The following is a 15,179-nucleotide window of genomic DNA, read 5'->3' on the forward strand; positions in this document are numbered from 1 at the left end:
ACCATCATCCTCTTTCAGCATCTATATCTCACCTCTCTCCCTTGTTTGAGTAGGCTTAGATGTGGTGCTAGGTTTTGGGGTGATGTCCCATAATTGTGCGGTTTCAACGAGTTTGTCAAAATAATCCCACACCTCATCGACATTCTTATTCATGAATTCCACATTGACCATCGTCTTGACGAATTGGTGCATGGAAGATGTCAGTCTATCATGGAAGAAAGTTGTTATGCGCCACGTTTCAAAACCATGTTGTGGGCATGAACTGACGAGATCCTTGAACTGCTCCCAACATTGGAAGAATGTTTCATCTTCCTTTTGGGCGAAGTTCATGATCGACTTCCTAATGGTGTTTGTCTTATGGTATGGAAAGATTTTTTAAATGAATTCCTTCATCATATCATTTCATGTGCCAATAGATCGCGGATGTAGTGAGTGCAACCACGTCTTAGCTTTCTCTTTCAAGGAGAAATGAAAGAGTTTCAGCCTAACCGTGTCGTCAGACACGTTAGGAAAGTATAAAGTGGCTATAACCTCATCAAACTCTTGTAAGTGGAGGTATGAACTTTCAGATTCAAGTCCAAGGAACTTTGGAAAGAGTTGGATCACTCCAGGCTTGATGTCCATGTTTCTTATGTTTTCTGGAAAAATCAAACAAGAAGAGGTGCTCACTCCCGCCGGTTGTAGGTAATCTGATAAAGTACGAGGCGGGGGTGCTTGATGTACCTCATTCTCATCCTGGACTTCTTCAACCCTAGGTTGAGGTTGTCTTCCCGGTTGATTGGTAGTCATAACCTCAATTAAATCTGAGGATCTCGAGTGGTGTCTAATCTTGTGATAGATAGCAAACCCCTCAACTAATCCTCCTTCACTCAAAAGACGTTGAGTGTTGTCATGGACCCACTTGGGCATGAAATACTCTCAGCCCTCAATTTTAGATTCTAACCTAAACCTAAAGAAAGAAGGAAAATAGAAATCTAGAAATAGAAAGAGAGAGGGAATTAGAAAAAGGTTACCAAATTAGAAGTTCCAAAATTAAGATCTTGCAAAACAAAACAAAACAAGTCAGTTTCTAAAAAAACAGAAATTCTAAAATTAGAAATTTTCTAAAAAAAAAAACAAAAATAAAAAGATGATTTAGTTTCTAAAAATAAATTAGGAAAGTAAACTAGTTTCTAAAAATGAAAAAGGAAAGTTTCTAAAAACACAAAATAGAAAGTTTCTAAAAGAGAGAAAAAGTTAATTTCTAAAAACAATAAGGAAAGTTTCTAAACCTAAAAATAAAAGGCTAAGTTAGATTCTAAAATAATTCAAAAAATCCTAATCCTAAAAATCAAAACTAGAAAAACCTTAATCTTAACCAAATTACAAAACAAGTCAATCTCAAAAAAATGCAACCATTAGTCCCCGGCAACGACACCAAAAACTTGTTCACAACCCCAAGTATAGGGTCGTGATGTAGTAATAATCTCAGTGAGACAGAGGTCAAATCCACATGGACTAATCTCGTGTGTATTCTGAGAGTAACTAGAAGTAGAACTAGAAGAAGATGTTTATCTAAATCTGAAATATTTGAGAGAGTAATTGTGAGTAAAGGTAATTACAAACTAACAAATTCAAAGGTGGTAAATAGGGTTTCCAAGGATCCACTTGTAGAGATTAGGGAGATCTATGCTTGATTCAAGGACAACTGGAATCAGAGTCTCATCTTATCCAACTAAAAGATATCTTAGTAAAATCAAATTTGAACTTCCTTTGACCTAATTCTTAATAAATGAGAGGTGTGAGAATTTGAAGAGATTCCATCACAAAACCATGCCCATGAGACGAGCTAAACAACAAGATTCACCAATCCCACAACCAATCATAAGAGAATCATGAAGATTAGAAGGATTTCATCACCCAACCGATGCTGAACAACGGGATTTCCTAATTTCACAATCTCAATACATGAAAAGAACATACCCAATGCTATCACAGATCTATTGTAATTTAAGTCACAACAAACCATTAAAAACTAAAAGTATTTCTTAAATATCAAACTAGAATCAAAGATAGTTCAACTTAAACATGAATTAAAGTAATAGAAAACATCCCATCATGCTACAAGCTTCACCTCTTAGCCCTAGCTAAGAGGTTTAGCTAATTATAGACATGATTGAACTAGAATCTCTTAAGAAAAGCATAAAAATAACTAAGAAAAGGGAAGAAAAACTCTTAGCGACGGCTTCTCCATGCTTTTGCTCCACTCCTCAAACCCTAGATGATGACTAGGAATGCCCTGGGGACCCTTATTTATAGTTTAGGGCTTAAACTTTCGCACCTAATGGAAATTTCTAGAAACCATCTCAAATTTACGCAATCCACACAACTTTTGCGTAACCATCGATTGGTCGTGGACCATCCTCGACCGATTGAGGGTCACCTTTGACTGGTCATGGACCATCCTTGACTGGTCAAGGATGACTAGAATTTAGAAGATTTTGTCGCTGGAGTTTAAGTTGAAGTTCCTTCGACCGGTCGAGCAGAGTTTACGACTGGTCAAGGATCACCGAATTTTACTTCAAAACTTCAATTCTCTTCATTCTTGAATTGATTTTCTTGGATCTTCAGTATGTGCATTATTCATTCTTAGTCTTGAAAGATCCATTCTTGACTTTGGTGATTCTTGAGTGTTAAATCCATGCTTTTAACATCCTTTTCAATCCAAGCCCTTAAATTCACCTTGTAACACAAACATGATTAAAATAGAACATTAAGCATTATCATGTTAATAAAATCAAGTAATAAATGGGGTTTAATATGTAATATTTGACCCTCAACATAACCCATACTCCTACCTATGCTAGTCATCATTCTCATCTTCTTTTTGTCCCCATTTTACCCCTCTATCTTCCCCTTATTCCCTCCCTATCCTAAAATCTCTACCACAATAACTCCATAACTCCCTCTCATTTTTACCATTTCTTAGCAAGAGTAGAGAGGGATTAAGTGAGAGAGAGAGAGAGAGAAATATTAGAAAGATTAGGGAGAAATTAAGAGAGAAAGATAGAAGAAAGAAATATTAGGGAGATATTAAGAGAACAGAAAGAGAGCTTGTGAGAGTATTAGGAAAGATCAAGAGAGTAAGAGTAAGAGTAAGAGAATAGAGAAAAGTGAGATTTAAGAAGATTAGGGGTGAAGAGGAGCTTAGTGGGCCATCTGATCGCCGATCCGAGACGATCCAACCGTCCATCCTTCTAAGTAAGTGCATGGGAGGGTTAAAACCCTCCCATTCTTTGTGATTTCTCTATTTTGGTTGGTCCCATACATCCTTCTAAGTGAGTGCATGGGAGGGTCAAAACCCTCCCATTCTTTGTGATTTCTCTATTTTGGTGGGCCCATAAAGGGTGGGACCCACCTTGATTATGTATTGAGTATGTGGTGGACCCCATAGTGGTGGGGGGCCACCCCGATGGCCGGATCTATTTTCCTTCCTTTCCCTTTCTTTTCTAATTCTCATATATTGTGGGACCCACAAGTGGGCCACGCTATTGGAGAGCATATCCCGCATTCTATCATAGTGTGGACCACTTTGTGTGGCCCACTGTGATATTTATTTTTTATTTAAACTAATTGATTGTGTAAGCACACTTGAATGGTGAAAATACACCAAAAATGAATGTGACCCATAGCTTCTTGGCCCCACCATGAGTTGGAAATTCAAAAGGATGGAGTGGATTTCTTAGGTGGGCCTTACCTCACCCTTAAAACACAAGAGAGAGAGGGGGTAGTGGCACCGTCGTCCCTGGACACAATAATGTCCAAAGACATGTCTCTAGCACCATTCGCCTTTCAAAGCCACCATGTGGGCCTCTATAGTAGGCCCCATCATGATGTATATATATCATCCACACCATCTATTCGATTTCCCTTCTCATTTTAGGCATTAGGCTAAAAAATGAAGCTAATTCGAATCCCAGGTGGGCCATTCCACAAATGCTAAGGGGTCGGGTTACCCACGTCATTTCTTACTTTTTGCATGGGAGGTTTGGAGTGAGTTTTCACTTTTGGGACCCATATTGATGTATTTCTTATATCCACACCATTCGTCCATCTGCTAGCTTATTTTAGCAGTGGAACCCAAAAATCTAACCGATCCAACCATCAGGTGGACCACACCACAATCGAAGGTGGGAGTGGGAGCACCCCCTTACGTCAACCATGTAGACGTGGGGTGGGGGCATCCTAACCATGGACCCCACCTTGATGTATTTGTTTAATCCACACCATCCACCACCTTCCCCATGTCGTTTTAGGCTATGATACTGAAAATGAGATAAATCTGAGTTCCTAGTGGACCGTACCGAGGGAAACAAAGTCCCACTGTTGGAACTTTCTAAGGCCAACTATTATGTGTGCAGGTGGTGGACCTACCCATCATTGGACTCCTTTGGTCCATAGAGAGCTGGCCGATATAATGGACAGAATGGATTATCTACTAGTAGAAAACAAATATATATATATATATATATATATATATATATATGTAAAGGAAGAAAGAAAAACAACGAAAAGGATGTCATTGGGCATTGTTGCCTAGTGATGTGAGGGATGGAAGACCATTTGGGCTGCCCCTGCACGTGGACCCCACCATGATGAATTTGTTTAATCCACACCGTTCACCATCTTTTTCACATAATTTTAGGCCATGTGCTAAATTTTGAGGTAAATCTGAGTCTCAAGTGGGCCATACTAAGGGGAACAATGCCCATCTGTCGAAAACTTCTAGGGCCTACTTTGGAGTCCCTGATCATCCAAACCAGTCCTAGTCAGAGTCTATTTGACCTCATTCGAGGTGGCCAAGACGGTGAACGGATTATATCATCCACTTGGGGCCCACATTAATAGTGTACACAAAACATACAACGAATATAATAATAACATGAAAAATACATGAATGTCATGCACGTGGGAGTTAACCCATTCTTGGCCAATTTTAGGTCTGACAAGTGGGACATTTTAGGTCATGGGCTAAAAGATGAGTCAGATTTGGGTCTCAAGAGGGTTGTAATGATGGAAACTAACCATTGTTGTTAAAATCTTCCAAGGCCCACTGTGGAGTCCCTGTTCATCCAAATCAACCCAAATCAGAGCCCATTAGACATGCTTGAGATGGACTACATGGTGAATAGAGTAGAAGATACACGTGGGGCCCGCACTAATAGCGTATAAAAAAAGGAAAAGCAATAAAAGGAAGGTGTCATTGGGTGTTATTGCCGAGTGATGTGAGGGTGGAAGTCACCTTGGGTTATTACCCCCACAGTGGGAGCCTACATAATGTATATATCATATCCACTTCATTCATCCATCTTATCATACTATGTTAGGCCATGGGCCCAAAACTCAGGTTGATCCAAATCTTAGGTGGGCCGTACTATAGGGTAATGTTGGGGTAGAAACCTCTTAAACTTGGGATTTCTTGGTTTTGGGATCTCTTCGGCTTGGAAATCCGTAGTTTTTAGGATCCCTTGGACTTGGGAATCCCTGGAATCGAGACCCCTTAGGTCTTTGGTTATATTTGACATCTTTAATTAAAATCCTTAAATTAGTTGATGTGTGAATGTTGAAACTATGCTTTTATTAAATCCATTTAGGCATATAATTTGCCTGACCTGATGAAGTCCCAAGACTCAGATGGGTCATGAGCATATGATCACATCCTAGTGACTAACCAGTGATCTGTAATTGTCAATATACATTACAATGATTAGACGGTGTAAATTATTCTACTAAAGTAATTATAGTGATGTCATTAATAATATGATTATTTTGGGACATCGTTAGTGGGCCATGTGCCCAAATGGATTGGTAGCCTAGTGAGACACGTGTTGTAAATGTGGGTGTCCATCCAGCTCACTCCTAGTGGGCCCCACCTTATTATATATATTCTATTCCTGCCTTGCAGGCTACATGAGAAGCTGATTCAGTCTAACGTGGGTCATACCACATAAACTTCTATATTTCTAATGGGGCATGTCATTCAATTCTCACTCTCTATATATGATGTGCCAATTGAGGTCGATTATTATCTGATATGTTTGATAACATGCTAGTGTACTTGGCCTGGTAGGACACACTAAGAACATGCTTAGTATAATGACATCATGAATAGATATATGCCTAGACATATGCCCATACACATCATTTGTATGCAGGTTGTGGGTGATGATTGATCATAACATATGCCATTAGGCTAAGATACTAAGGGGACCCCATATGAGATAGGGTTGTCCCACATGATCGCGTTGTATGCGCGGGTTTGATGCATGACTTGGATGGTATGACTCATGCATTTCTCATCTTGTATGTCACGATCACTTTACGCCCTAGCGACATTGTAACGCCCTGAAATTCGGGGGTCGAGCATAACTCAGCTCCCGAGTTCCAAAACATCACTAATGCAACATATTTAATGATGAATGTATGTTGACTGTATTAGTCCATAAAACATGGAATAGATTAAGCCAAAACACAGATATGATTCAGGGACAAGTGAATAAAGCAAGCGGAAGACTTATAGTAAAAGTGTACAAGTGTAAATCCCTAAATTACATATACAACCAGATCGTGTAAAAGTGTTATTCAACAAAATTATAAGTATCAAATTACATCATTTCAGTCCCCAAAAATATCCCAGGAATCCCGCGCATCAGACCGAGGCTCGCTAGAACCCGTCTGAAAACTTCATATAGGAGAAGGCAGCCTCGTCGTCATCCAGCTCCCGCTCTGCCTCAGACGTCGCATCCACATCTGCAACATCAGGGCCTAAGACAGAGTCTGGTGGGTGTGTAACACCGCCCCAAAAACGTGGGAGTGAGTGATCAACTCAGTGGAACAATAAGGCACTGGTTAACATGTTATCAGTTCAATCAAACAGTAATGATAAAGCAGGATAAGTAATTAAATCCTAAGTACTCTTGTTAATGCAAGGATGAATGCAATATGATGCGTGCCCTCACGCGTACACCCTCAGCGTCTTCATCTTACGTTACGCATGACATCGCCTCAAAGTGCGCCACATCTACAAAGCACATGCAAATGCGGTGCATGGATATGATTACCAAGTTGTTATTAGTCCATTTCACACAACAGGATTGAGAAGCTAAGATACCTTCCTCATGTCACTATCCAAACAATGATCCATACTACGGTCGTCAATCCTAGACATCTCATACGATTTTATATTTGAGGTCGTAGCAAAGGGCTCGTCACCAATCAATGTACGCCTTTCATGCCCTTACTACCACAGATCGGCTCGTCACCTCCTTGCAGTATCCAAGTATGCTCGAGGTCACTACAAAGGGCTCGTCACCAATCAATGTAGGCCGACAGCACGAATATAGTGTCCCATACCACCATAATCGGCTCACGAGTTTAATTGCTCACTGGTCACTACGGGGAGGCTCGTCACCCCAGCGTAGGCCGACAGCTCGACCACGGTGTCCCATACCACCATGTCCGGCTCATGAGTCTTAGCGGATCAGGTACCATGGTTATTAAGATTTCACTGGTAAGTTCGGTACCCTAGATTCAAGCAGTAGCGTCCATACATGGTTAACATACATCGGACAATCGGGTTACTTGACGAACTCGACTAGCACGAGCGCACGTTGAATTGAGTGACATAGAGTGCGCAAACACTCCGCGTGGCCAAACCACTGCCGACAACTCTAAAACGACTCGGGTTCGTCTAATATGTCTTACATGGCGAAAGCAATCTCAACCACGCATATAGGGTCAATTACCGATTTCCTGGACTAAGGCATAGTCCCAAACACCTTACACAACTACAGATATTCATATGGAATGTAAAGCAGTAATGGATCAACAACTCAAATCATGGTACATACACATCTGAAGAATATCAACTTAACATAAATGTAAGCATAGGAGATGCTTGAATTTAAATAACTTGGAATGTAACTGCATAAAGGAAATCATGCGCATCAATAGGAGTATTGAGAATCACTTCTCAACGCCCGCATTTAGTGTAATCAGTTACACTTTAGATCATTCAAGCATTTCTACAAACACTTAGCATACATGGAACAACATACATGACGCATGTTGAAATACATGCACTTAGACAATTCCTTTTATCAAGGAGTTATCACACATGCATCTAACATACATACATGACAATTAATCATGGCAAACATAAGTGCATATTTTATACATATACGGTACTTTATAAATACACATAGAATACACAAATCTCAATATAGCACATGCATATCAGGAAAGCAATGTAAACATAACATTTGGCATGTGAAATCTCATCCATAACGAGAATAAATCACTAACTGGGATTGAAAGCCTTGAAAACCATAACCTATACACTTAAAGTCCGCACCTTAAGCGAAGAAAGAACCGCCGAGCTGATTTAGACGAGTAGTCTTTGTCAACGGCGCTAGAAAACCCTAAAACAAAGATGGAAATGAGATACAACAACACCAAGTCTAATCTAAGCTCTAACACAGGTTAGGGTTAGGTTAACTTACCCCAAAGGAACTCAGAACCGTCAGAAGAACGATTCAAAGTGAAGGTTCAAAGGTGAAGAAGAACAAGGAAGAATCAAGATGAATCACCAACAAATCTCTCTCACTAACTCTCTCTTTTCCACTCTCTTTCCAAGCTAGGGTTAGAGAAAATTCGTATGGAAATGAGAGCTAGGGTTTAAGGACTATATATAGGCCTTAAAATGATGGAAATAACCCCAGGGTCAAGGTATACTTAGGTTATAACCAAAGTAAGCCTTTCTCGATCCAACGAAGTACTTCTGGTGGGCCTATAACCACGAAAGGTCGGACTTAAGCTCCTTGACCATGGATCTAGGTCAAGCTGAGTTTTCATACCGACCGGCTCTTCAGATCAGCCGTGGCGGACCACACTCAAATCAACGGTCACGGAATCTCGATCAGGTCCACAAGCACTAGGATATGCCTGGGCCAACTATCCTGATCAGAGGGTGAAATTGGGTCAGAATCCAACGGTCAGAATGCTTAAAATCGTCGCGCAAGCGACACGACTCAGATTTCAATAAAAGCTTAATAAATTCCAACCGTTCTCACACTCTTCACTCCGAGCTCAAGCAAATCGACCCAGAACATCGGATCGACTTGATTTTCGAGGTGAAGATCAAGCCCAACTCGGTGACCGCAACAGCCTAAGATCATCGCCATCGGACTTTCGACGCGCGGTCCAGATCCGATCCAGATCTTCCAAAAATTCCCCAGAACAACTGGATTTAGCGATGGATCCCAGATTTCAGAGTAACGTAGCGCTCACTAATCTACACGTTTAGAGCCATGCAGATACAATTTAAAGTGATTGATGCGGATTTCACAAGCAATCGAGTAAAGCACTAATTACCCCAAAACAACTACTTAAGGAAAGATTAGCACAGAAATTCCAAGGTCGTTACAATCTACCCCCTTTAAAGAAAATTTCGTCCTCGAAATTCATACCTTCATATAATCCTCGAGGATCAGAGGGTAGGTCTTCCTGACCTCAGCTTCGGCTTCCCAAGTAGCCTCTTCCACACCATGATGCGTCCATAGCACCTTCACAAGAGGGATAACCTTGCTACGCAGCACCTGCTCCTTTCTATCCAGAATACGCGTCGGTTGCAGTACATAAGTGGCATCCTCACTTAACTGCACTTGCTCCCAACTGATAATATGCGAAGGATCAGGAACGTACTTCTTCAGCATAGAAACATGAAATACGTTATGCACGCCCGCAAGAGGTGTGGGCAAAGCAAGGCGGTATGCTACCGCTCCCACTCGATCCAGAACTTGAAATGGACCAATAAATCTCGGCGTCAGCTTCCCCTTCTTACCGAACCGCAGAACTCCCTTCATAGGAGAGACCTTCAGAAACACATGATCTCCCACTACAAACTCAAGCGGTCGACGCCTCGTATCCGCATAACTCTTCTGCTTACTTGTCAAAAGTCGACATCGAATGATGTCAACCTTCTCTCAAGTCACCTGCACCAACTCCGGCCAAGCGACTCTTCTCGCCAACTTCCGCCTAACAATGTGGTGCTCGCACGGCGACCATACAACGCCTCGTAGGGAGCCATGCCGATACTCGCCGGAAACTATTATTATACGCGAACTCGGCGAGGCACAATCATCCCAACTGTCTTTGAAATCCAAAACACAAGCTCGCAACATATCCTCCAGGACTTGATTCACGCGCTCCGTCTGCCCATCTGTTTGCGAATGAAACGCGGTGCTGAACTTCAGTTTCACACCCATTGCTTCCTGGATACGAGTCCAGAAGATAGATGTAAAACGCGTGTCTCTATCAGACACAATCTCCAGGGGAACTCCATGCAGACGCACTATCTCCTTGATATACAACATAGCCAACTTGTCTGCAGAGTAAGTGACTCTGATCGGTAAGAAATGCGCCGACTTCGTTAATCGATCGACGATCACCTAGATAGAGTCAAATTCCTTTCTCGTCCTCGGCAACCCAGAAATAAAATCCATAGAGATGAAATCCCACTTCCATTCAGCTATGGGCATGGGCTGCAACAACCCAGGAGGTCGGCGATGCTCTGCCTTGACCTGCTGGCACGTGAGACAACGAGAAACAAATTCAGCAATCTGGACCTTCATATTGTCCCACCAATAAGACCTCTTCATATCCTGATACATCTTCGTGCTACCTGGATGCAACGCAAGTTTAGAACTATGGGCTAACTCGAGAACCTCACATCTCAAGTCAGGGATGTCAAGAACACATAACCGGCCACGAAAACGTAGGCCCCCATCAGAACTAACACTCCAGTCGGAGTTCCCATCTGTACCAACCCGCTGCCTCATCTTCACCAAAAGCTCATCATCTGCCTGAGCTGCAACGATCCTCTCGTCGATAACGGGCTGTACACGAATGTGTGCGATAACCTCATACGGCTCAACCACCGTAAGCTTCTGCTCAAAATCGCGCACGAACTCCAACATCTCCCACTCTGCTATCATCAGCGGAGCCGCAAACTCCAAAGCCTTCTTGCGACTCAACGCATCTGCCACAAGGTTCGCCTTACCAGGATGGTAAGAAACATCGAACTTGAAGTCCTTCAATGTTTCCATCCATCTGCGCTGCCTCATATTCAAATCACGCTGCGTGAAAATATACTTAAGGCTCTTGTGGTCGCAAAAGAGCTCGAACTCCTCGCCATAGAGGAAATGTCTTCAAAGCTTTAATGCGAAGATGACATGTGTTATTCCAAGTCGTGCGTAGGGTAATTCTCTTCGTGTTTCCTTAATTGACCCGAAGCATAAGCAATCACCCTGTCCTTCGCATAAGGACACAACCCAGACCAACGCGAGAGGCGTCAGTATATATAATATACTTAACCCCTTGCTCTGGCAATACTAGCACAGGGGCGGACGTCAACTTGTCCTTCAGCTCCTGAAAAGCTAACTCCGCCTGCTCACTCCAAGCAAACTTCAAATCCTTCCGTGTTAGCTGCGACAACGGTCTGGCAATCTTCGAGAAGTCCTGAATAAAGCGTCGATAGTAGCCTGCAAGGCCAAGAAAGCTCCTCACCTCAGTAACTGAACCAGGTTGCTTCCAGTCCTGCACTGCAGCTACCTTGGCAAGGTCGACGGCTATCCCGTCCTTGGACACCACATGTCCCAGGAACTTGACTTCCTCTTTCCAGAAATCACACTTCTTGAACTGTGCGAAGAGCTGATGCTCCCTAAGAGTACCCAAAACCGCTCTTAAGTGCTCCTCGTGCTCTGCCCGGCTCGCCGAATAAATCAAAATGTCATCAATAAAGACAATGATGAATCGAAACAGGAATGGCCGAAACACCCTGTTCATCAGATCCATGAACATGGCCGGTGCGTTCGTACGAACGACATCACAAGGAACTCATAATGACCGGAGCTGGTCCTAGCGGTCTTCTGCACGTCTCCATCCTTGACGCACAACTGATGATACCATGACTGCAGATAAACCTTAGAGAAGTACAGTGCCCCCTTCAACTGATCAAACAGATCATCAATCACGGGCAAGGGGTACTTATTCTTCACGATTACCAGAAGTTCAACCTGCGATAATCAATACACAATCGCAAGGAGCCATCCTTCTTCTTCACAAACAGAACAGGTGCTCCCCAAGGAGACACACTGGGCCGAATAAAACCCAATTCTAGCAAACCATCTATCTGCTTCCTCAACTCCTTCATTTCACTCGGAGGCATCCGATAGGTGGGTAAAGAAATGGGCGCCACACCAGGCATAAGATCGATAGCAAAATCAATCTCACGCTGAGGAGGTAATCCAGGAATCGACTCAAACACATCTTCAAACTCCTGAACTACCGGCGTACTAACCAACGCCGACTCGGCCAAACTCTCCAACAAAGAAGAATAAAAATCAATACGAATAGGGTAACTGACCTGAACTGGGAAAGTAACAGTCTCGCCCTCAAGTCCATGGATCGTCACTGATCTCGCTTCACAATCAATCTCAGCTCGCATCCTCGTGAGCCAATCCATACCCATAATAACATCGTAGTGATAAAGCGGTGCGACTAGCAAATCAACAAGGATCGATCCACTTCCATGATCAATCATAACACAACTCCAAAGGCAAACAACATGCATTCCATTAATCAAAATCGTCGCAATACAAGTAGTGCAGCAATACATGAATCACGACTAGGAAAGCATGAAAATAACAACATCTAACACTTCAACAACCACAGCAACTACAACCACTAACAGCTACCACACTACAACAACTCCAACTACAAGCCAACAACGGCTACACACAGGAAGAAAAACACAACAAAGCAAAGACGGCCACGACGATGCTACTCGTCGGAATCAGGAGATGGAGGCGGAGCACCCTTATCCTGTAAGCAACACAGGATAGATTTCAAAGTCTGAGACATCTTCTTAAACTTATGCTTAACAAAGCCTCGAAGATCCACCATCTCCTGGCGTAAAGCAGCTTGCCCTTCTTCAAGCCGTGTAAGACGGGCATCTCTGGCAATCTGCTCTGCACCCTGCTCTGGCACCACAGGAGGAGAGCTATCACTCGAATCCTGTGCCTCAATCTCTTCCTCGCCTTGCTCTGCTTCTTCCTCAGACTCTGCACCGCCTTCAGCATAACTCTCATCATCGCCACTCTCAGACCCGGCCTCACCCTCTGAGGCAAGCCGACCAGAACCAACCTCCATCAGCTTAAGGGTCCTCAAATTGATATGACGAACAGGGAACGGCTTCTCAGCTCCAAGCCTATAGCCGAACTCATGTGCGATCTTACAAATAAGGCGGCCAAAGGGAAGAGACTCGGTCCGTCTACTCGAACGAGCGATGAGAATAATCTGACGCAGGACGTACGTCGGCACACACAACTTCGCATCCTGCCCCACCTGATATAGGAAATCCACCATCAGGCGCGTACACTCGTTGCGGTTGCTCCACCTTGGATATACATTGAACGTAAAGATGTGGTGAAGCAAACGGAAGTCGTCCGTCATGAAAGAAGCCAGAAGACTCCTATTCGGCTGCCATTCAACCAGACGACCACACAAGGATCGGATGCGACGATCCCTCTCTCGCACACTGTCCACATTCTTCTCGCTGGCATGCACTTCCCCAAGTGGCACCTTCAAGAGTCGGGATATCAAAGCAACATTGACAATTCCAACTCGACCGCTACCACAGGGAATCTTAAACTGCAGAGGATCCAGCGAAGGCTCCAGAATGTTGGCATAGAAGGCCCGAACAGTGCTAGCATTCGCGCGATACTCGCCTTCGAACAAGGAACCCCAACCAGCCCCTTCTAGGCACTCCAACAAGAAGAACTCACCAAAGAGTCGCAGATCAACATGAGCCTCAAAAAGGACTCTACGCCCCTCATAGACTCCATGCGACAATTCCGCCAACAAGGTCCTACTGACAGGAGCTCGAGGATCGAGGTCCCGCTTCGTCTGGAACTCGCGCGTGGCGGACGTGTTAGCTGCGGCACCTCTCGGCCTCCTTGCACGGGTTGGGCGGCTCGGCCCGGCTTCATCTACGGGCGCTCTCTTCTTCCCCATCAAGGAAAGAAGGGAAGAAATGGAAAAGATGGCCGTCACAATCTCAAAGAGGGCCATGAGAAATGAGAGAAAGAGAGAAATAGGAAGATGGTGATGCTTCCACACAACTATTAGCTAAATAGGGAATGAAAGGGCTCAAATGAGAAGGGAAAAAGAAGAAATCAGTAATGGAATGGAAGATTTGAGAATGGGGTGATGGGTTTGCACGAAAATGGGAGGAAGATGAAGATTTGGGAGAGATTTGAGAGGATTTGGAGAGGTTTTTGAAGAAAGGGAGAGCTTGGGGGTGAGTTTTGTGAAGAAAATAGGTAAAAGGAAGGGTTTTAAAATGAAAACCATGGAGGGGTGGGCCACACAAGCCCCATGGATGATCGGCCCGTGTCGGCCCGGCCCGCCTGGCCCGGCGACCGGCGATGGCATCGCCGGTCTCTAGACATATCGGCGATGCCACACCGATTTGGCGAGGCCCTCCTGGTCCCCTTTGGTCCAAAATGAGTGGTTCCCCCCTTGGGCCCCACTGGAAATGCCTCAAATGGCCTCTTGCGTAGTTTGAAGCCTATCGGGTCATTCTGACAGAAATTTAGTTCAAACAGCGATTTCTGGAAGGTTTAAAGATGAAAAAAGGGAAGATAGACCGTCTACACTCATTAATAGAGGGTCAAGGAAAGGTTTCGGGTCGCTGTGTGTGATCAGGTAAGAGTACAGACTCGATCTCGGCAAGGGTTTTCAAGAAACTTTCGCCGATAGAAGCTACGGAGCACAAACACAAAGCGATAATAGACCCGCACCCAATACACTAAAGTGGCGACAACGTGCGGTGTGTAACCATAACCCAGGTCCGGTTTAATCCAGATCATGCTCTGATACCAACTTGTAACGCCCTGAAATTCGGGGGTCGAGCATAACTCAGCTCCCGAGTTCCAAAACATCACTTATGCAACATATTTAATGATGAATGTATGTTGACTGTATTAGTGCATAAAACATGGAATAGATTAAGCCAAAACACAGATATGATTCAGGGACAAGTGAATAAAGCAAGCGGAAGACTTATAGTAAAAGTGTAC

The 15,179-nt window shown here is 43.6% G+C and overlaps 1 non-coding gene across 1 annotated transcript; it reads left to right on the forward strand.

Annotated features, from left to right (window-relative positions):
- Nucleotides 1–241: 241 nt before the first annotated feature.
- Nucleotides 242–348, forward strand: LOC131257219 (small nucleolar RNA R71). Its single transcript, XR_009177232.1, has one exon. It is a non-coding gene; the product is annotated as a small nucleolar RNA R71 (small nucleolar RNA).
- The last annotated feature ends 14,831 nt before the right edge of the window (nt 349–15,179 follow it).

This window comes from Magnolia sinica, chromosome 9, assembly GCF_029962835.1.
Source record: "Magnolia sinica isolate HGM2019 chromosome 9, MsV1, whole genome shotgun sequence".
In the NCBI taxonomy this organism is placed as follows: domain Eukaryota; kingdom Viridiplantae; phylum Streptophyta; class Magnoliopsida; order Magnoliales; family Magnoliaceae; genus Magnolia; species Magnolia sinica.